Here is a 23,250-nt window from a genome sequence, read left to right on the forward strand (position 1 = left end):
ATGCGGTCGGAGATTTCTTTCAGTCTGTTGCTGGCTTTCTTACCGGGTGAGTAGTTTTAATTGTCCAAGTCTCTCACTGTTACTGTCTCAGTGTTAGTCTCTCTCTGGAATGTTAGAGTGAGGAATCATTGCACCAGGATTAATCCTCGGGGTTTTTCATTGTTCTTACAGGTGTCCAGTCGGACGTCATGTTGACCCAGCCAAAGGCAGAGACCGGGAGTCCCGGAGGCTTTCTGAGGCTGACCTGTAAAGCAAACGGGGTCAATCTTGGCAGCTATCGAATGCATTGGGTCTGACAGGTTCCCGGACATGGGCTGGAGTGGCTGGTTTACTACCTCAGTTCATCAACCAATAACTACGCCCCAGGGATCCAGAGTCAGTTTACTGCGTCCAAAGACATTTCAAACAACATCTTCGCTTTGGACATGAAGTACCTGATGACCGAAGACACCGCCATCTATTACTGTGCAGGAGAGACAACAGTGTATACTATGGAGTACTGGGCACAAGGCACTATGCTGACGGTGACTGCAGGTAGGAAACATTCACTCTTTCAGTAACTGTTGTATTTGTGTCTTTATTTTATATTTCTGTTTATTTCAGTAATTCATTCATTCACTGAAACTTGGGTTATGTGGATTCCGTAGTAAGATTTTTTGCACTGTTTCATTTAATTCTGCTGCAAAGGGATAAAATAATTTAACAGTTTCTCCAAAAATAAAATGTTGTTGAGGGATTGAGACCCTGATTGATGTGAATTGGTGTTTATCTGCTGATGAGCCTTTGCGTCTGGGTTACTTTCAGTACCCAACGGTTGTTGAACTGTTTGGCGTTTCTACAATGTTTAATATCAGTGACATCTAATGGTTACAGGTTTTCTGATCAAATGTAAACATTATGTGACGAAATGTGTTTGAAATAAGATTGTAGGCAGAAAACAGTAAGATCTAGTGGTCAAAAATAATCTTAAGTTATATTAATGTATTTTTATTTGTGATGTTTACATTGACATCTATTAATCTAATGTTCACCAATGGTCATATTCAATGCGTGAAATGTTACTGTAATTTATAACTACATAATTAACAAATGTGTTGCCTGAATCAGATTTAAATTACTATAAATTAAATTACGTAGTAATATCACCCAATATTACAACAATGTGCTATATCAATATTAATTTATTAAATATGATCCGTCTACTCACCATTCTGCTGTAATTATTTTATATTTATGTTTATTTCAATAATTAATTCGTTCAGTGATAGATGGGTTCGCTGGATTCTGTATTGAGATTTTTTGCAATGTTAAGTTTGATTCTGCTGAAATTAATCTGCTTCTCCACAAAACGTTCTGTTGTGGGATTGAACCCCTCAGTGATGTGATTTGCTGTTTATCTGCTGAGGAGAGTGTGTGCCTGGGTTACTTTGAATAACTAAAGTTTGTGAAATTGTTTGGAGTTTCTGCAATGTTTAATCTCGGTGACATGGAACTGCTGCAGGTTTTCTGATCTGTTTAAAACTGTTTGAAAGATGATTGTCGGCAGACAAGTTGATTTTAGAAATCAAAAATCATTTAAAAATAATTTAATGCATCTTTCTATTTTAAGTGTGAATTCCAGATTCAACTATTAACCTATAGTTTACGGTGCTCACATTTACTAGGTGAAATGTTCCTGTAATTACGAATTATATAATTAACAATTAACACGCTGAAGGAGTGTTAAATTAATATAACTCAAACAAATATAATGCGGTAATATTGCCCAATATCACTCAATATGCTGTAGTAATAATGTTAATGTATTAAATATTATTCGGCTTCCAAAATTCTGCTCTAATCTGGTCACAATTAACGTAAGCGGAAAATTTTAGAGGCGGGAGACAATTTCTGATGAGGTCTGAAATTTTTTTAATAACAGCAGACTGATTTCCACCTCAGTGTTCACTTTAATGAGGGTTTGAAATTAATTGTTATCTCCCTATTTCACACAGATAAATGACAGACTGTATTTAATTATTCATTAAATGCGAGTTGTAAATAGTAGTTCATAAATGTAATAAATCTGCTGGGTTATTAAATTCTTACTGTGCAGCGCAAACCATGTAATTCCTTCAATATTATTTGTTGTTTGATAGCGAGACAATTATCACTAATCTAATCTTAAACAGTTTGTAATATCATAGGCTGAGAAGTCTCTGGCAGTCAAAGAATTGTTCACATAATTCCATTTAATATCAAGGAAGGTGCAGACTGCGTAAGGCCGGAGATACACATTGACATTCAAGCAGATTAATTTAATTACAAAAGAATAATATTAGTTTTGAATTTAACAACAACATCCTGTCTCCCACAGCTGTGCTATATACGGGATAGAATTATAGACAGTGAACAGATTACATCTGAGAGTTATGTTTAATTCTCATTAATGTTAAATTGATCAACAAAATCTCGCCTCCATTTGCTCATTAAATGTCAGTGTCAGAGATGGTCTGAAGATTTTATTCTCCGCCAGTTTTACATTGATCATTCTGGAACTGATTTTCAATAAATAGCAGAATATATTTAATAATTAATTTACGGGCATTGTGTGAATTACGGGAGTAAAGTATAAAATGTTTGTCCGCGTTGTTAAACAGCGGAGGCTCTGTTACGGACTGCAAACTGGCCGGTTGTCTTTTAATTCATGAAAATAGTTTTTTATAGTTTAAATTGAGGCCAATGTTTAAACTCGAGAGCCCTGCTTTAGTAAACACACGGTGTTACAGTGCATCGGTAGTTGTGAGATGTGACCATGGCCAGACTTTGAACTATTTAAAATAGTCCACTCTGAATCCATCATGTGAGATCCACTCTGAGAAAAGATGGAGTTTGTTTTATATCAGTGAGTTCAGAGTCATGCAAAGTTTACAAGTGTGTAGATAGAGAGCGGGAATGTATTTGAAGTTCGTGACCATTTTAAATTATTCAAATGTGATTTGAATTAAGTAAAAATAATATATTAGTCTGAATGTCTTTATCTATTAATATGATTCTTAATATTTTAATATTCATAAATGCCATGTTAATTTAATTGAAGCCCTAATAGTTCACAGGTTACCAGGCAGAAACAGGATTAAAATTAATTTTACCTAATTTTATAATAATCCAGTATAACATCAGCTAACTTCAACATTAACTTAGAGTTTAATATCAGTGCGAATTTATTAAACATAAATGGCCTCCCACAATTGCGTTGTATACTGGACATGATTACAGTTACTGTAAAATCTCAAGGAGTGAAGAGAATTTTTAATTGTGTCTAAAATTAATTTTGAAACAAAACATGTCTTACTCAGCTGTGCTCAGCTCAAGAAGGCGTTGCCGCAGATTTTAATGAATCTTCGTGTTTTGCCTCAATGATTTTCCAGGTTATATTTAATTATGAAATTACATTAACCCAGTGGGTAATCGGTCTTCAATGTAAATATCTGTTGGTTTGTTAAATTCTTCCTCTGTCACGGAGTCCCTGTTATATGCAGCAAATTACCCTGGAATGTGAATTATTTCAGTAAACTAGTTTTCAGGGAAACTAAATCTTACTCAGTTTGTAAGGTTGTAAACAGAGAGGGAGAATGGTTGGAAGTCGACGAGAGTTTTTCAAGTTAATATCAGTTTAATTTCAAAAAACGTGCAGACTTGAGGTGATAGTTTGAACAGATCTATCTGCTGAGAGCACGTTTGTTGCACCGTTTGTGTCTGTTCTGTTTCTGTGCGCATGCTCACTGTGTGAGAATCAGGAGTCCTCCTGACTGGTTGTAAACCTGCTGGTTTGTTCTCTTGTGTTTCATGGAGTGCAATTCGACTCAGTTATTTCAGAAACTTGTATCTGTGAGAAATGTGATAGTTTGACGTTACGTTTGAGGAGGCGTTTCAGAAATGGACTCAGTAACCCAGTTTGTGACATTCAGAAGGAGCATTTCAGAAACACTTCTGGCAGACTGTAGAAGGAGCTTTAGTCAGTTTCTAACACGTGCCGTACCTTCCCTGGAAGTGTTTGATGGGACAGTGTAGAGGGTGCTTTACTGTGTATCTAACTGATACCGTATCTGCCCTGGGAGTGTTTGTTGGGGCAGTGTAGAGGGAGCTTTACTCTGTATCTAACCCGTGCTGTACCTGCCCTGGGAGTGTTTGATGGGACAGTGTAGAGGGACCTTTACTCTGTACCTAACCCGTGCAGTCCCTGCCCTGGGAGTGTTTCATGGGAGATTGTAGAGGGAGCTTTACTCTGTATCTAACCCGTGCTGTACCTGCCCTGGTAGTGTTTGATGGGACAGTGTAGTGGGAGCTCTACTCTGTATCTAACCCGTGCTGTACTTGCCCTGGTAGTGTTTTAGGGGGTAGTGGGCAGGGAGAATTTACACTCTATTTAAACAGTGCACTACTTTACTGGGAACGTTTGACAGTGCCGTGTAGATTTGGCTTTGCTCGCAATCAATCCCTTGCTATACCTGACCTTAGAGCATGGCAGGGCAGTGCAGAGGGAGCTTTACTCTATATTATCTGTACTGTAACAGACCTGTGAGTGCTTTGTCCTGTGTTGTTCAAGGGTTCTTAATCTGCATCCAAATAATGTGTGAGTGCTCAAGCCGGATATATAAAAAATAAAACTTTCCATTGCTCCGATGAAACAACCACACTTCATAGATTTTAACTGTATTACAAAAAACACTGCCCAATTTTTAATGCATTGGAAAACTTTAAACATTTTGAGTATCAGATAATGATTGAATGAGATTGACCTGATCCTGAGCTCACTTTCAGAACAAACAGTTTCAGGAAGTGACGGTAACGCTCCAGAAAGCAGCGCCTGTTCTGATCTAATGGGAGGCTGGAAGATATTTTGACAATTTAAATGGAGAATGTCGAGAGACCCGCTCCAAGTAACCATCATGGGAACCTTATATTTGAAAACATTATTTCGTTCAATTGTTTTTAAAGAGGTAACAGCCAGGGACAAACTCGAGTGAGGTGCAGCTATTGGACTGGGCCACAGCACAAGGCTCACAGTCACTGAGCCGCACCTCTGTGAAACATTTAAAGAGAAACAGTCAGCCTGTGATGGGTCATCATTCACAATAAGCTTTAAGACTCTGTGCCGCTATCCGATTGAATCATTTGTGTCAAATTCCTCAGTTCCTTTATTTGAAACATCCTCTTGCATTATAACAAACAATAAAATAGATGTGATAGAGGTGTTCAACATTATGAAGCGTTTCCTTCCATTAAATCGGGAAGAACTGATTCCGCTGAGCCATGTAGAATCACAGAATCTCAGAGCACAGAAGGGGCCATTCGGCCCATCTTGCCTGTGCTGGCTCTGAAAGAGCTGGAAAATCATGTCCCAGCTTTTTCCTCGTAACCCGCCACTGTGTCCTCTTCAACTTCATGTCCAGCTGCCTTGTGCATTCCAGAACTTAACAACCCTCTCGTTCTTTTGGCAATTATTTTAAATCTGTGACCTTTGGTTACCGACATACTCGCCAGAGGAAACCATGTCTCCCTACATGCTCTGACAAAACCTCTCACAATATTGAACATCTCTAATAGGTCTCCCCTTAACCTTCTCTGCTCTCAGGAACAATCCCAGGTTTTCCAATCTGTCTGCATAACGGAAGTCTCTCATCCCTGGTCTCATCCTGGTCAACCTCCTCTGTACCCTCTTCAAGGCCTTGTCATTTTCCCTAAATTGTGGTGGTCAGAATTGTATACACTACTCCATGTGATGCCTAACCAGTGATTTGTAAAGTTTTAGCATGATTTCCTTGTTTTTTGTATTCAAAGCCCCCTTTACAATGGCAAGTATCCCAACACACTTCCGTAACCGCCTGATCATCTTGCCATTCCACCTTCAAAGATTTGTGACTATGCACCCCAAGTTCCCTCTGCTCTTGCACCACCCTCTCGATTATACTGTCCCTCCCTGTTACTCCTCCAAAAGTGAATCACTTAACACTTATCTGCATTAAATTGCATCAGCCACATGTCTGCCCATTTCACCAGTCTGTCTATGTTCTCCTGAAGTTCGCTGCTATCCTGCTTACGAGTTATCACATTGCCAAGTTTTGCATCATCTGCGAATTGGAAACTATACTCCCTATACACAGGTCCAGGTAATTTATATGTAAAAAAGGAAATGCAATTGTTCTAATACCGACCCAAGGGCAGCCCACTGTATACTTTTCTCCAGGCAGAAAAACATCCGTTCCCTGCCTCCTCTCCCTCAGCCAGTTAGATATCCTAGTTACCTCCATCCCTTTAATCCCATGTGCTTCTATTTTCCGAATAAGTCTTTTATGAGATACTTTATCAAATGCCATTTGAAAGTCTCTGTGTACAACATCTATTGCAGCACCATCACCAACCCTCTCTGTTACGTCACACTGTAGACCGAGCTTTCAGTATCTGACCAATAAACCGCAGGTGTTTGAGTTATCCGCACAAACCAGAAGCCAGAGTTTCCCACATCAGCAGTCAGCACATGACTTACATTTGTACATTTGTCCTACCTTGCATAGAACCCGCTGATAACCAATCGATTTATAAAGTTTAAGGATTGCCAATATTAGATATTTAGAGAAGAAACCTGTCCTGATGTTTAGATTATGTTCGGTACAAACAGCAACAAGAAGTGACTAACGACCCAGAAAGCAGCTGCTGTTCTCACTGGTGGGAGTTTGGAAAGTAATTTGGAAAATAAATTGGAGCATTTAAAGAGCATCGTTCCATATAACCGGCTTTGAGAATCGTATTTAATTCGGATTATTTAATTGAGTGAGTGGGAGGTGGAAAGTCAGGAGACGTCCATTCAGTAGAATGGGACAGAGGACAAGGCACACTGTATCGCTCTTCCTCCAATTCTGAGAAGGAAAGAGACTCGAATCAATCCCGATTCATCCAAAGCTTGAATCTCAGCAACCAGGCTGTGCAAAAGTTCCCTATTCAAATCTGTGTGCTGAATTATTCCGTTCACATTTTAAAGGAGGCTTCACCCATTTATTGTAAACGTCCTTTATTGTCTGATAAAGGGTTTTTGGAAGTCTGAAGGGTTTATGAAGGGATTCGGGAAACATATTTCCCCGGATCGGTGAGTTGGTGACTAAATGGCACTGATTGAACATCAGCAGCAACAGAGGGACAAGGGAGATGGTATTATTCTACTTTCCCAGACAGGGGGCAGTTGGACAGGGGATGCCCTATCAGAAAGAGGGCTGCATGCAGACTCCATAATAGCTCGATAAAATTGAACATTTGAGAGGAAGCTTGGGAATTGGAAGGTGCACGGGATTGGTGGTGAGATCTTTCAGCGGCGTGATGGGCCGAATGGACTCCTTCTCTGCTGTAAAGTTGTATTATGTTATAATTCTGGGTCATGCTCTATAAACATGCTGGGATTTGTTTTAAAGGTAATACAACTAGTAGATCTAGCTGTCGGAGTTGTGTGATTAGGAGAACTAACCCCACCGCTATTCAAACAAGACTATTCCCTGAAAACAACAACTTGCATTTATATAGCGCCTTTAACGTAGTAAAACGTCCCAAGACGGTTCACAGGAGCATCAGCAGATACAATCTGACACCGAGCCACATGAGATATCATTTTATTCTTCAGTATAGCGGGTAGTTACTCTGACAGTTGACCAAAAGCCTGGTCAAAGAGGTAGGTTTTAAGGCAGCATCTTACAATGGAGAGATGACGACAATTTGATATCACGGAATAGTCTGAGTCTGTGCTGATAATAAGAGGCTGACAGCAAAATGATGTAGGGAGGAGCTCAGTGGACAGAATGTGAAAGAATCTAATGTGAAAGTGTTTGGGGAATGAGGGGAGTGTTCCATAACAGGGGATCAAGAACTGGAGGAAGTCCCGATACAATATTCCGGCATTCACTCGGTATAAAGGGGCCTCATGGACAGAATGTGAAACAACCTAATGTGAAAGTGTTTGGGGAATGAGGGGTGTGTTCCATAACAGGGGATCAAGAGCTGGAGGAAGTCCACGATACAATATTCCGGCATTCACTCGGTATAAAGGGGCCTCATGGACTGAATGCCCTTTCAGACTCCTGACTTTTCTTATGTACAAGACTGGAGTTACAGGAAGACGTTTCACGTCGGGTCTCACAACTCACAGAAACTCAAATACTGATCGAGGCTTTGATCGGCAAATGATGGAATTAGTTCATCCTGTAGTCAGATTTCGAGTTATCTGGTTATGTTATAAGCACGGATTACAGAGTCTAACTTGTTCAATGGGCCATTCTTTCCCAGCGATACATTCTCCTCCCACCCTCTACGCCCTGCTCTCCTCCTGTGAACAACCCAACACTGGCGGCCCCGTCACGTATGGCTGTTTGGCGATGGACTACTTCCCGGAAATCACCAGCCTTTCCTGGAGGAAAGATAAAGAGCCGATCACCACTGGATTGAAGACCAGTGTTCAACAAGAAGGGAACCTACACCCTGAGCAGCCAGTTAACCATCACCGAGGCAGAGGTGGGGAGCAGCACAATCTACTGCCAGGTTCGACAAAGTGGGTCGGACTGGAGCGTGAAAATGCCAGGTTAGTGTTGTGGGATACAGGGGGGAACTCTGAACAGCAGAGAAGTTATGTTCAACATCTATATAACCTTTGGTTAGACCAGACTTAGAGTACTGAGTACAGGTCTGGTCTCCATATCACACTTAGTGTACTGAGTACAGGTCTGGTCTCCATAGCACACTTATGGTACTGTGTACAGTTCCGGTCTCCATATCACACTTACTGTACTGAGTATTGGTCTGGTCTCCATATCACACTTACTGTACTGTGTACAGGTCTGGTCTCCATATCACACTTAGTGTACTGTGTACGGGTCTGGTCTCCATATCACACTTAGTGTACTGAGTGTAATAATAATAAATAACTTCCTAATGAAGTTATGTGCACATCACTTCCTGTGAACTGTGAACTCTGTGCATACATCACTTCCTGTGCATACGTCACTTCCTGTGTTTGGACCAGTATAAATACTGAACTGCTCAGTATGGTAAAAGGGCTTCTCCTAGAGGCATGGTGAAGACCGCTCTTGTATATAGTATAATTATAAGTGCTTAAAGCTTACTTTAAAGTTCCTTGATGTGTGAGACTCCTTTTTACATCAATTTAAGCAACTTAGTATTTACACTCACAAATACTAGACCTTTGGACAAACTCGGAGTTAAGGATCCAGGGAACCACCCATCATGGAAAACATCCTTAAGCCTACTCGTCTGGACTTGGACCCAAACGCACCAGCAGCTGGCAGGGTATGGAAGCATTGGTACCATACTTTTGAGAATTTTCTTGATGAATGTAAAGTGAATGCTTCTACTAAACTGAGGATACTTATCAACTATGTGACCCCAGCAGTGTTTGAATATGTTGATGAATGGGATAATTACGATGAGGTGATCCGGGCACTTAAAAAACTATATGCCAAGACCGCAAATGAGGTCTATGCTAGACATCTACTGGCCACAGCCCGACAAGGGCCGGGGGAATCGATTAACGAATTCCTTCAAGAACTTCGCAGGCTCAGCATAGATTGTAACTTTCAGGCAGCCTCGGCTGAGCTGTACCGCGAAGAAATGATTCGTGATGCTTTCATCTGTGGGATTGCCTCTCCATTTATACGCCAGCGTCTACTAGAAAGTAAAACACTTGAGCTGCAAAAGGCTTTTGACCTGGCTTGTTCTCTGGATTTGGCAAAGAAAAATGCAGACCTCTATCAGCTGCCCAGATCTCGATCTGCTGCTGTAACTGCAACCAGACGATTCAAGTGGCCTCAGGTGAACCCTATCATGGAGGAATCTAATCCTGATGATAATTCTGATGAAGAAGAGGAGGATGACCTCACTTTAGCAGCCTCTTGGCAATCTAGGAAGGAATGCTTCTTTTGTGGAGATTCTTTTCACCCTAGGAAATTCTGCCCTGCTTGCAATGCGATCTGCAGTCATTGCGATAAAAAGGGACACTTTGCAAAAGTTTGCCAATCAGAGCCTCTATGAGGGCCTATCCAGCTAAGGCCTGCCGAACTGCCCCAATTAGGGCCTATCAAGATACTCCGGCTAGGACCTACCAAGCTTCCTCTCGAGCTCTCTCCCGAAGAAGCACACCTAGTGTTTCAGCCACTCTCTGTGCAACCACACCAATTACAGCTGCTTGCCCACAAAACCTGTTTCATGCAACTACAAAAGTTTCAATTAATGGGCATACCTTAGATTCCTTAATTGACTCAGGAAGTACTGATAGTTTCATTAGAGAACAGATTGTTGCGAAATTGAAACTACATATCTTCCCATCGGACAAGGCAATTGCGATGGCTCAGTCATCACTTAATACCAGAATCTCCGGCTTTTGTATTATTGATATGACACTTAATGGTCGCATGTATCCCTCCACCCGACATTCGGTGCTCAAGGACTTATGTAGTGATCTCATCTTAGGGCTGGATTTTCAAAAACAGCATAAGAAACTCACGATTGAGTTCGGCGGATCCAAACCTGGACTTACTATTTCTAATATACCGTCTAAATTACCGTTTTGTGCATTATCAGCAGCTTCACTTGATGAACCCTCATTATTTGCCAGTATTCCTCCTCGATGCCAACCAATAATAACGAAATCGCGGTGCTTTAGTCAGGAAGACCAATCTTTTATTGAGGCTGAAATCTCTCGACTTTTAGCAGAGGATATCATCGAACCATGTTCGTCGCCCTGGCGGGCTCAAGTCGTCATCGTCAAGAACCCTCTAAAACCTCACAAACAACGACGATGCATTGATTATTCGCAAACCATCAATCAATATACTGACTTGGACGCCTACCCATTGCCATGCATTGATGATATGGTTAATAAACTGGCCGAATACAAAGTGTTCTCAACTTACGATTTAAAAAGTGCCTATCATCAAGTACCCTTGAAGGTCTCAGATAAGCAGTACACGGCCTTTGAGGCTAATGGACAGCTGTACCAATTTCGTCGCCTCCCATTCGGGGTTACTAATGGAGTGGCTGTCTTCCAACAGGCAATGGATGGCCTGGTTAAGCAGGAAAACTTAAGGGACACTTTTCCCTATCTTGGTAACATTACTATTGCAGGTCACGATCAACAGGAACATGACGCCAACCTCCAAAAATTTAAGGATGCCCTCCATCACCGTAACTTAACTTTGAATGAATCTAAATCTGTTGAGTCGCAACCGACCATCAACATCCTTGGCTACTGCGTAGGCAATGGTATCATTAAGCCAGACCCAGAAAGGCTTCGCCCGCTCCAAGAGCTCCCGTCACCTAAGAATCTGGCTTCTTTACGTCGGGCTTTTGGTCTGTTTGCATACTATGCTAAATGGATTCCTCATTTTTCAGACAAAATCCAACCCTTGCTGCATGCTAGATCATTTCCATTGGAAACAGCGGCTGTTGCAGCCTTTAACCTTCTCAAAAAACAGTTGGAGAAAGCGGCTCTTCACTCCATCGATGAGAATCTCCCTTTCATAGTCGAATGTGATGCCTCGGAGGTGGTGATCTCGGCTACTCTAAATCAGGAAGGTCGTCCTGTAGCATTTATGTCCAGGACCTTACAAGGTGCCGAGCTACATTATCCTCTGGTTGAGAAGGAAGCCACAGCCATCATAGAGGCGGTACGGAAGTGGAACCATTTCCTAGCTCGCCAGCACTTTACATTAATCACGGACCAGCGATCAGTCTCCTTCATGCTCGATAATTGAAAACGAACCAAAATTAAGAATAATAAAATACAGCTTTGGAGGATGGAACTGGCCTCTTTTGGTTACACCATTCACTTTCGACCTGGCAAGGAGGATGTGGCCCCGGACACCCTCACACGAGCATTCTGCTCCACTATGTCGTCCTCTAATCTCATAGATGTCCATAATGGATTGTGTCATCCTGGTGTTACACGCATGCTACATTTCGTACGATCACGGAATCTCCCTTTTCCTACTGGAGATGTAAAGAAAATGTGCTCAGAATGCCGACTTTGTGCAGAATTAAAACCTCAGTTCTTCCGCCCCTCAGATGGTATGCTCATACACGCAACTCAACTGATGCAACGACTTAGCATCGATTTTAAGGGCCCAGTGCCCTCTTCAACTCGGAACACATATTTGCTCACCATGATTGATGAATATTCACGTTTTCCATTTGCCTTCCCCTGCTCCAATATGCTGGCGTCCACAGTAATCTGCTGCCTTGAGCAGGTATTTTCTCTGTGGCATGGTGGCTTACATTCACTCGGATCGGGGTCCATCCTTTATGTCAAGGGAACTCAAGGACTACCTCAGAACGGGGAATTGCTACAAGCAAAACGACGCCATATCATCCCATCGGAAATGGGCAGGTAGAGAGGTATAACGGTATCATCTGGAATTCCGTACATCTTGCTTTAAGATCTCGGGGCCTACCAAACCAGCAATGGGAAGCAGTGCTTCCAGATGCATTGCACTCTATACTGTCCCTTCTTTCTACAGCCACAAATACTACGCCTCATGAGCGGTTCTTTGGATTCCAGCATCGCTCATCTTATGGGACATCCCTCCCGTCATGGCTAACTACTCCTGGACCTGGACTGCTCCGAAAATACTTTCGGACGTCTAAAAATGACCCTCTCATATACGAGGTCGAACTAACCGATGCCAACCCCACCTTTGCATACATACGATATCCCGACGGCCGAGAATCTACCGTATCATTACGGGATCTGGCTCCCTGCCCACCAGGACCTAGTGGGACATCGAGTGATGGTATTTTACTAGGAGCCTCTTGGAACCTACCGGGTACCCCTCTCCAGGATCCTGATCTGACACCAACTAGCTTGGTGCCGGTAGAACTCCGTACTCAAAGTTGCGACCCTCCCAGTACCGCGCACCAAAGTACTGATCCGCCACAGACCAGCTCTGCACCTCCCTCTGAACAGAGACAGACCAACTCTGCACTTATTGGGGCTAGTACACGAAGCCATGATCTCCCCGACCCTTCACAGGGTAATCCAGGCCACACAGACTCTGACCAATGGCCAACAGCATGTAAGCGGACCAGAGACTCTCTACGATGGGAACCCAAATGGGTGCGACTCTTCCTCGTTCGGCGGCTGTGGAATAAAAGGTAGACCACAGCCTTCTAATCTTGCAGGAGGGAAGAATGTAATAATAATAAATTACTTCCGGATGAAGTTATGTGCACATCACTTCCTGTGAACTGTGAACTCTGTGCATACATCACGTCCTGTGCATACGTCACTTCCTGTGTTTGGACTAGTATAAATACTGAACTGCTCAGTATGGTAAAAGGGCTTCTCCTAGAGGCATGGTGAAGACCACTCTTGTATATAATATAATTATAAGTTGCTTAAAGCTTACTTTAAAGTTCCTTGATGTGTGAGACTCCTTTTTACATCACTGAGTACAGGTCTGGTCTCCATATCACACTTACTGTACTATGTACAGGTCTGGTCTCCATAATCACACTTAGTGTACTGTGTACTGTTCTGGTATGTTCAAGAATGATAGAGGCACTGGAGAAGTGCAAATAAAGATTTACAAGGACGATACCAGAACTGAAAAATTGTAACTGTCAAGAATGATTGAACAGGCTTGGGATCTTTTCTCTAGGGGTGATCGAATAGAGCTCTTGAGAAGTATGAAATGGTTTGAAAGGATAGATGTAGAGACAATATTTCTGCTCGAGGAGGAGCCCGATACTAGGGACCATAAATATAAGATAATCACTAATAAATCCAAAAGGGAATTCAGGAGAAACTTCTTTACCCAGAGAGTGGGTAGACTGTGGAACTCGCTACCACAGGGAATAGTTGAGGCGAATAGCAGAGATGCGTTTCAGGGGAATCCAGATAAGTACAGGAGGGAGAAAGTAATAGAAGGTTGTGTTGATGGGGAGATGAAGTAGGGAGAGAGGAGGCCCATGTGAAGCATAAACACCGACCTGTTGGGCCGAATTACCTGTTTCTGTGTTGTCGATTCTATGTAATAAAACGCTTTACAGTTCTTCATTGTTTGGATTGCAACAAATAATCCCAATAAAATGTATGTTCTTGCAGATCTTGTGGTGCATCATCCAACTGTTATCCTCACCCTGAGTTCCAGTGAAGAAATCATCATCAGCAGGTCTGCAACCGCCGTCTGTTCAATCATCGATTTCCGTCCAAAGTCAATGACCATGAATTGGCTGAAGAATGGACAACTCATGGATTCGGGAATCGTCACCTCTCCCGTCTTTGAAGTGAACAGGAACTTTGCAGTGACCAGTCGGCTGACATTCCCCGCCGGGGAGTGGTTCACCGGCTCGGTCTATACCTGCCGGGTCTCTCATCAAGGGGTCACCCAAAGCAGAAACATCTCCAGATCTCAGGGTAAGAAACATAACCTCGTGAAGTCCCAATTCATTCTGAGTGCTGATCTCAGTCAGGACTTTTATTGGAATTAGCAAAAAGCGGAGAACTATTTCTAATTTCCAATCATACAGTTTGTGTTTCCTTCCGATGTCAGTGCTGACTCAGGGTTCCTCATGGTTCAGGATTCCAGCACTTCGACAAAGGTTTCCCTCAGCTGTGATGTCAGACAGTGAGTGAGGTGTCCTTAGTCTCATGTTTACCCCGAGAAAGCTCTATTTCTAATTTACAATCATGCTGTTTGTGTTTTCTTCCAATTTAAAATAGAAGAAAGAAATACCTTTACATAGCGCCTTTCCCGATGCGCTTTCCCGCCAAGGAAGTACTTCCTGAAATGTGGTCACTGTTGTAATGTAGAAATCGCGGTGGCCAATTTGCAGACAGTAAGGTCCCACAAACAGCAACGTGACAATGATCATATAATCTTATTATTTGGTGATATTTGTTGAGGGATAAATATTGGCCAGGACACCTGGGAGAACTCCCCCGCTCTTCCTCGAAATAGTGCCATGGGATCGTTTCCGTCCCACAGAGAGCAGGCAGGGCCTCGGTTTAACGTCTCCTTCGAAAGACGGCACCTCCGACAGTGCAGCGCTCCCTCAGTGCTGCACTGGGAGTGTCAGCTCACATTTTGTGTTTAAGTATCTGGAGTGCGACTTGAACCCACGATCTTCTGAATCAGGACTCCTCACGGTTCAGGATTCCATAACCTCGCCAAAGAAGGTTTCCACCTGCTCTGATGTCGGAGAGTACATGAGGTGTCCTCGGTCTCAGGTTTATCCTGATTGGCTGATCATATTCGGAGCGGCAGTAGGTGTCTGGAACCCTTTACTGGTAACTGTCCAGGGACCCACTGCTGGAAAGGACATCTACCCTATTTAGAGAACTGCGTCCAATTCTGGGCACCACATATCAGGATGGATATACTGGCTTTAGAGAGTGCCAAGCAAATTCACCCGAATCATACCGGGGCTGAAATGGTCAAATTATGAGGCGAGGTTGCACAGAATAGGCTTGTATTCCTTTGAGTATAGAAGATTAAGAGGTGATCTAGTTGAGGTGTTTAAGTTGATAAATGGAACTAATAGGGGAGATAGAGAGAAACTATTTCCTCTGGTGCGGGAGTCCAGAACAAGGGACATAGCCTTAAAATTAGAACTCAGCCGTTCAGGGGTGATGTCAGGAAGCACTTCTTCACACAAAGGACAGTGGAAATCTGGGACTCTCACCCCCCAAATGCTGTTGAGGCTGGCGGCCAATTGAAAATGTCAATACTGAGATTGACAGATGTTTGTTAGGCAAGAGTATCAAGTGTTACAGAAACAAGGCGGGTAGATGGTGTTGAGGTGCAGATCAGCCATGATCGCATTGAATGGCGGAACAGGCAGGATGGGCTGAATGGCCTACTTCTGTTCCTATGTTGCTATTACTGCCCTGCGGTCATATTTCCTTCTGACTCTCTCACCAGACATGTTAAGTGCTCACTAATGACGGAAATGAACAAATTACTTCACATCCGCATTACAACATATTCTCCACCACAAAGACCCCTTGGAACTCCATTCTCCCGACCTTTCACTTCTCCTTTGAAGGGGCTGCAACTGGTTCCTGCACATTTTCATCACCCCAGAAATCGCAACAAGACACCAGAAAGTTAACTTTGTTTCCTGTTGCACCTATAATCCTGGGTTTCATTTGACGCTCGTTTTGAACCAGTGTAATTTCGTGTAGAGTTCCTGACCCTGGGTGCGGAGACATTATAATAAGCGGGAATGCGTTCAGTCACAAGGAGCTATGGACAGGCGTAAAGGAGCAAGGGATTTCAGGAAGAGCGCTATTCAGTGAGTAACACAATTACGCCCGAATTCATTCACTTTTTACGCCGGGTATTTGCTTCACAGCCCATTACAGGTGGCTCTGGGAGCAAATACACAGGAAATGTTAAAGAGCTTCCCGGAATCGTTGTCCTTCCAATAACGATGGTGTTTAAGCAACAACGAGAGGTTGATATCTCAAAGGTGATTTATTCTCCCCGAGAGAGTGAATGCTGAATACTGGTGTCCTGATTCTGAAGATGAAACTTTGCTTGACTTTCATTTCTGCTTCACAGATGAGATCCAATGTAATGATCCAGAAATCACTCTTCCGCAACCATCACTAGAACAGGTCTTACTGGAGGCGACGGTGACCTTAACCTGCGTCGTGTCTAATGCTCCTTATGGAGTCAACGTGTCCTGGACCCGACAAAAGGAAATGTTGAAATCAGAGATTGCTATCCAACCCGGAGAGGCTCCCAACAGCGTGATCAGCAACTTAAACATCTCGACACAAGCCTGGCTGAGAGGGGATAAGTTCAGCTGCGTGTGAGCCATCAGGATATGCCGACTCCTATAAGAGATTCCATCCACAAGGAAAATGGTGAGCGGTGAGATTGTAGCAATAAGTGAGACTCTGTGACTATTTCCGGTGCTTGTGTCGGGCCAATTCGTTCTATTCAGTGTTTTAATGGACTGCTCTGATAATTCAATGGGTAATTCCACTAATTAAACCCTCTGGGACCAGAGATGATGCATTTAAAGGGAAGCTGGATAAGTACATGAGGGTTAGATGAAGTATGGTGGGAGGAGGCTCGATGGAGCATAAACAGCGGCATTGACCATAAACCTAACTGGAGCAGCCACATAACTATTGTGGCAACAAGAGCAGGTCAGAGGCTGGGTATTCTGCAGCGAGCGTCTCACCTCCTGACTCCCCAAAGCCTGACTCCCCAAAGCCTTTCCTCCACCTACAATGCACAACTAAGGAGTGTGATGGGATACTCTCCACTTGCCTGGATGAGTGCAGCTCCAACAACACTCAAGAAGCTCGACACCATCCAAGACAATGCAGCCCGCTCGATCGGCAACCCATCCACCACATTAAACATTCACTCCCTCCACCACCGGCGTGCCATGGCTGCAGTGTGCACCATGTACAAGATGGACTGCAGCAACTCGCCAAGGCTTCTTTGTCAGCACCTCCCAATCCTGCGATCTCTACCACCTGGAGGGACGAGGGCAGCAGGCGCATGAAAACACCACCACCTCCAAGTTCCTCTCCAAGTCATACACCATTCTGACTTGAAATTATATTACCGATCCTGCATCGTCGCTCGGTCAAATGCTGGAACTTCCTCCCAAACAGCTCTGCGGCAGTACCTTAACCACATCCAGCGGTTCAAGGCGGCGGCTCACCACCACCTTCTCAAGGGCAATTAGGGATGCCCACATCCCATGAACGAATAAAAAATACGGATGACAGACAGATAGATGGACGGACGGACGGACAGAACGTACTGATAAAACGTTTTTATTTCTTTACGATATAATTTTTCTTTTCCTCGGTTTATACACAGGGAGGCGAAGAGAAAGGAAGAGAAATCAACAGAGTAATGACAAGACATTAATATATAGACGGGATATAGAGATACAGAAAGACAGAGACAGACAGTCTGATAAAAAATTGTGCAGGCAGAGACATCAATGAGTGGAAGACAGTTGTGTAAATAATGGAATGGACAGACAGACACAGATATATAAATAAATAAACCAGCCAAATAACAACGTTGGAAGGGCCCAAATAAGGAAAACCCCAAACTGCATAATGTCCGCAGTGTCCCCACACTGGGACCCGCACTTCACCCGGTGCCTCCTCTCAGTGGCAGCTTTCGGACTGAAGGGGAGAATTTGAAATGTTTCCTTCAGCAAGCGTCATTTCCTGAGTCAAACCAAGCGCCTGGTTTCAATGAGCTGCCGGTGATCATTGAGTCTGTCTGTGTTTATCATCACTGCCCGCGGCCCCGGCACACAGGCTCCCGGACATCTGATCATCCGATCCCGGGAATGGGGGCGGATTCTGCCGGGCTTTTACCGGCCTCACCCACAATGTCATGGACAGAAATAAACCCTTCGATTGAAGGTTATTCTTCAAAAGGATTCCCAATTTAACCATGTTTTGAAACCGCTGCTCACGGTTAATGAGGAATCGATTTTAGGGTGTTCTTGCTGATAGAAAATAACCCATTTTATAGCAATGAAAATCTGACCCGATATTGTCGCAATGTCACTACCTCAGAGTAATCCATTAACGTCGGTGTACTCTTGAACTATTTTGCCTCTGTCTATGACCGTGTTTATCTGTCTGCGTGTCTGTGTGTTTATGTGTCAGTGTGTCTATGGGTGTGTTTATCTGTCTGTGTGTCTATGACTGTGTTTATCTGTCTGTGTGTCTGTTTATGTGTCTGCCTTTCTATATGTGTTTTTATCGCTCTGTGTCTATATGTTTGTTTATCTGTCTGTGTGTGTTTATGTGTCTGTGTATCTGTGTGTGTGTTTATCTGTATGTGTCTATGTGTGTGTTTATCTCTCTGTGTCTTTGTGTGTGTTTATCTCTCTGTGTCTTTGTGTGTGTTTATCTCTGTGTGTTTATCTCTCTATGTGTCTATGTGTGTGTTTATCTCTGTGTCTTTGTGTGTGTTTATCTCTCTGTGTCTGTGTGTGTTTATCTCTATGTGTCTATGTGTGTGTTTATCGCTCTGTCTTTGTGTGTGTTTATCTGCCTGTGTGTCTGTGTGTGTTTGTCTGTCTGTGTATCTGTGTGTGTGTTTATCTGTCTGTGTATCTCTGTGTGTTTGTGTCTGTCTTTCTATGTGTGTTTTTATCACTCTGTGTCTATATGTTTGTTTATCTGTCTGTGTGTCTGTGTGTTTATGTGTCTGTGTGTCTGTGCGTGTGTTTATCTGTCTGTGTCTGTGCGTGTGTTTAACTGTGTGTCTGTGTGTGTTTATCTCTGTGTCTTTGTGTGTGTTTGTCTGTCTGTGTATGTGTTTACCTGTCTGGGTGTCTATGTGTGTGTTTACTGGCCTGTGTGCCTTTGTGTGTGTTTATCTGTCTGTGTCTACATGTGTGTTTATCTGTCTGTGTGTGTGTCTGTGTGTGTGTTTATCTGTCTGTGTGTGTGTTTATGTGTCTGTGTGTCTGTGTGTGCTTATCTGTCTCTGTGTCTGTGTTTGTCTCTGTCTGTCTGTGCATGTGTTTGTCTGTCTGTGTGTCTGTGCGTGTGTTTAACTGTGTGTCTATGTGTGTATTTATCGGTCTGTGTGTCTTTGTGTGAGTTTATCTGTCAATGTGTCTGTGTGTTTATCTGTCTGTGTCTATGTGTGTGCTTATCGGTCTGTGTGTCGGTAAACTCTACAATATAGAAACCATTGTGTGTTCCTGGGTTTATTCTGGCATACTTATGGCTATGTTTCTGCAGGTGTGTATATGTCTGTGAGTATATACGTCTATGTGCGTGTGTGTGCATATATATGTCTATGTGCGTGTGTGTGCATATACGTGTCTGCATGTATATATATGCCTGTGTGTACGTATATATTCCTGTGTATACGTATGTGTGCATATATATGTCTGCGTGTGTATTTATGCGTGTGTATCTGTCAGTGTGTGTATATATCAGCATGTCTCTATATGTCTGTGTATATGCCTGTGTGTTTATGTGTGTGTATGCGTGTATGTGTGTGTATGCGTGAACGTGTGTGTATGTCAGTGTACGTGCGTGTTTCCAATGCACTACGTCAAGCTTGTACTGTCCGCAGGAGGGCGCTCTCTGGTCACTTTACAAAGACCCTGATCCGCATCTACAGGAAGTGACTGTTTCGAGAGGTGCAAATGAGCGGGGAGAGGAAAGCCCAGTCGATCTGATGAGATCACTGCGCTCTGCCAGTTTCTCCAATTCCAGGCCCGGTACAGGCAGTGATCATAAGATCTTGTTTCTGGAGATCAGGCTGGAAACGTGGAGGTGAAACTCTGCCTGACTCTGGTTGTTGTCCTGATCACAGGTCAGTGATATTGGAACCATCCTATAACCTTCTCCAATCCCCATCTCCACCTCCGCGCGATTATCCTCTTTCTGTTACTCTCTATAACCCGCTGTGTGCCCGTTATTATTTTCAGAGATGAGTAACGGAAACTCGGTGCCCCAGTCAGAACAAGGAGTCAGATCAGAAGAGGGTGCCGTGTCAGCAATAACCTGCAGTTACTCTGTATCGGGTTTAGCTGCAAACTATGGCCTCTTCTGGTCTCGCCAGTATCCCCACCAAGCCCCTCAGTATCTGCTCAGAGCCGATAGTTATGGGAACAACGAGACAGCTCCGGGCTTTGAACACTTCAGTGGGAATCTCAACTGGACACAAGGCAGTTTTCACTTATCCATGAAAGACTTGAAGGTCACAGACAGCGCCGTGTATTACTGTGCCCTGAGACCCACAGTGAATAAGAGACCCTCGGCCCCCATACAAAAACAGGTCGGCATAGGGGAAGGAGGGTGAGATGGGATGGGTTGTCGTGCTGCACCTCAGGAAAATACCAGGGATTGACTCCACGAGAGGTTATACAGAAAATGAATGGGAAAATACAGCCTGATCCGATCGGGTTTCTCCAGTTATGTCAGTGTTGGGATAAGAGAAATGTCTCAATCTTTTTAACCCAGTGTGAAATTAAGACATTTCCACCACACTGTTGGCACAGACCTTCAGATCTCTGGGGTGAATAACGGGCTAAATCTCTACAAGTAGGTGTCCTGGGGGTGGTGAAGATCCGTCAGGTCACATTTTAAAAAGCTATCTCACCGGTGCCGAGGGCTGTCCACTTGTCATGTCCCTCGTATTCTTGGGGCTCCGACAAGTAATGGAGCACATTGGCTGTGGTGAGAACGAAGTGATGCCGGGAATTGAACTGCTTTAGATTATTTTTCGCTTTTCACCTTACTGAGAGAGAGAAAAAATGAGAGAGGGAGTGAGAAAGATACCGAGTTAATCAGTAAATGTCACCGAAACAATGACAGAGAGAGAGAGAGAGAGATAGAGAGCGGGAGAGAAAAGGAGAGAAAAAACACCGAGTTAAATAGCGTGAGCGACAGCGAGACACAGATATATAGAGGTGCAGAGAGCGACAGAGAGAGAGAGAGAGACAGACAGAGGGGGCTGGAGACTCACTCACATAGCTAGGGAAGGAAAGGGTTTGTAGGGAGACATCAGTAATTGTTCCACAACTAACACTGATTGGTGCACAGCTGGTGTCAGTCCCGAGCGATCAGCCAATCCTGTCCCAAGGAAACGCCCCATTCTCCCAATAAGTGACGTCTCTCCCATATCTGAGTTTACTCTTTAATGTCAGACTAGAAGAGCCAACATATTTAACGCGATCTGGTATTTTATGTCTAAATCTAAACCAGACACCATGTGCTCCCCATGTTCCTTACTGATAATAATGTTCATGCTGCCCGGTGAGTACATGTGTAAATGGTCATTGTGCGTTTCACGGATTATATTTACACCCAGACTTTTGACACATTCTGTGTTTTGTTTCAGGAACGAGTGGCAAAGAATCAGTGTCCCAGGACCCGTCTGAATTAACGGTTAAGGAAGGACAGACCATAATACTGAACTGCAGTTACTCGGTAGCTGCTGCAACTCTGTTCTGCTACATCCAGAATCCCGGGGAAGGTCCGAGATATTTACTGAGGATATATAGCTCGGGGACGGTAGACCAGTCTCCAGATTTCCCAGGCCGGTTCTCTGCTGTTTTACACAGAGACAGCAAAACAGTTCCTTTAAATATCACCGGAGTTCTAGTCTCCGACACCGCCGTGTATTTCTGTGCCATGAACCCCACACTGCTGTAGAGATATAGCGGATCCGGTGCAAAAACCCACACTGAGAGTTCCAGTTAGTGATCACCAGAGGGCGCTCTCACCCCGATAAACAGCAGCGATCATTCAGCCTCCACAGTGAGAGTCAAAGGGAGATTCTTAAAAGAGCGACAAGTCACAAAACTCAATAAGAACAGGTCAGGGCCACTGGGGGAGTTTTAGGTTATTTCAACTCGTATTTATAATAAAAATGAACTTCACAAATCATATCTGTGGCGCCTTAACTCCTCTTTTGTCCTTTCTCTATTGTGTACAGTTCTGGGTACCACACTTTAGGAAGGATGTCAAGGCCTTGGAGAGGGTACAGAGGAGGTTGACCAGGATGGTACCAGGGATGAGGGACTTCAGTTATGTGGAGAGATTGGAGAAGCTAGGATTGTTCTCCTCGGAGCAGAGAAGGTTAAGGGGAGACCTAATAGAAGTATTCAAAATTCTGAGGGGTTTTGATCGAGCAAATATTTTCTCTGGCAAGTGGGTTGTTAATCAGAGGGAATAGATTTAAAATAATGAGCAAAAGAACTATAGGGTAAATGAGAAGATATTTCTTCACAAAGAGGGTTGTTAAAATATGCAAGGCAATACCTTAAAGGGAGGTGGAATCAGATGTCATGGGAACTTGCAAAAGCAATTGGACATGTGCTTGAAGAGGACTAATTAGCAGGGCTATGGAGAAAAAACAGGGATGTGGGACTAAACAGGCACGACGGGCCGAATGCCCCATTCTGTGCTGTAAGATTCTCTGAATCTATGATGCTCCTTCCGTGCCTGCCGGCGATATTGTGCAGTCCTTTACACATCTCCCATGTCAGTGACCCGGACCCATTCACCGCGGGCTGTACACAGGGTTTATTTGATCAGAGTATGTTGCTGGGCCAGAGACAGTTTATACAAAAGAAACAGATTTCACAAGCTAGTGATTGTGTTCTTCAAAGCAGGCCCCAAGCACAGAGTTCCCCCAATGTCCATTGTCCTTCAGAATGTCTCTTAATGCTGGATTTCTTTCTGTCACCATT

At 43.6% G+C, this 23,250-nt stretch overlaps 1 pseudogene; it reads left to right on the top strand.

The window, feature by feature from the left end:
- On the top strand, positions 1–22,210 carry LOC147118625 (Ig heavy chain C region, secreted form-like; annotated as a pseudogene).
- Positions 22,211–23,250: the final 1,040 nt, after the last annotated feature.

The sequence above is a fragment of the Somniosus microcephalus genome, chromosome 4 (assembly GCF_052327205.1).
Source record: "Somniosus microcephalus isolate GS21.2 chromosome 4, FLI_Smic_1.0, whole genome shotgun sequence".
Classification (NCBI taxonomy): domain Eukaryota; kingdom Metazoa; phylum Chordata; class Chondrichthyes; order Squaliformes; family Somniosidae; genus Somniosus; species Somniosus microcephalus.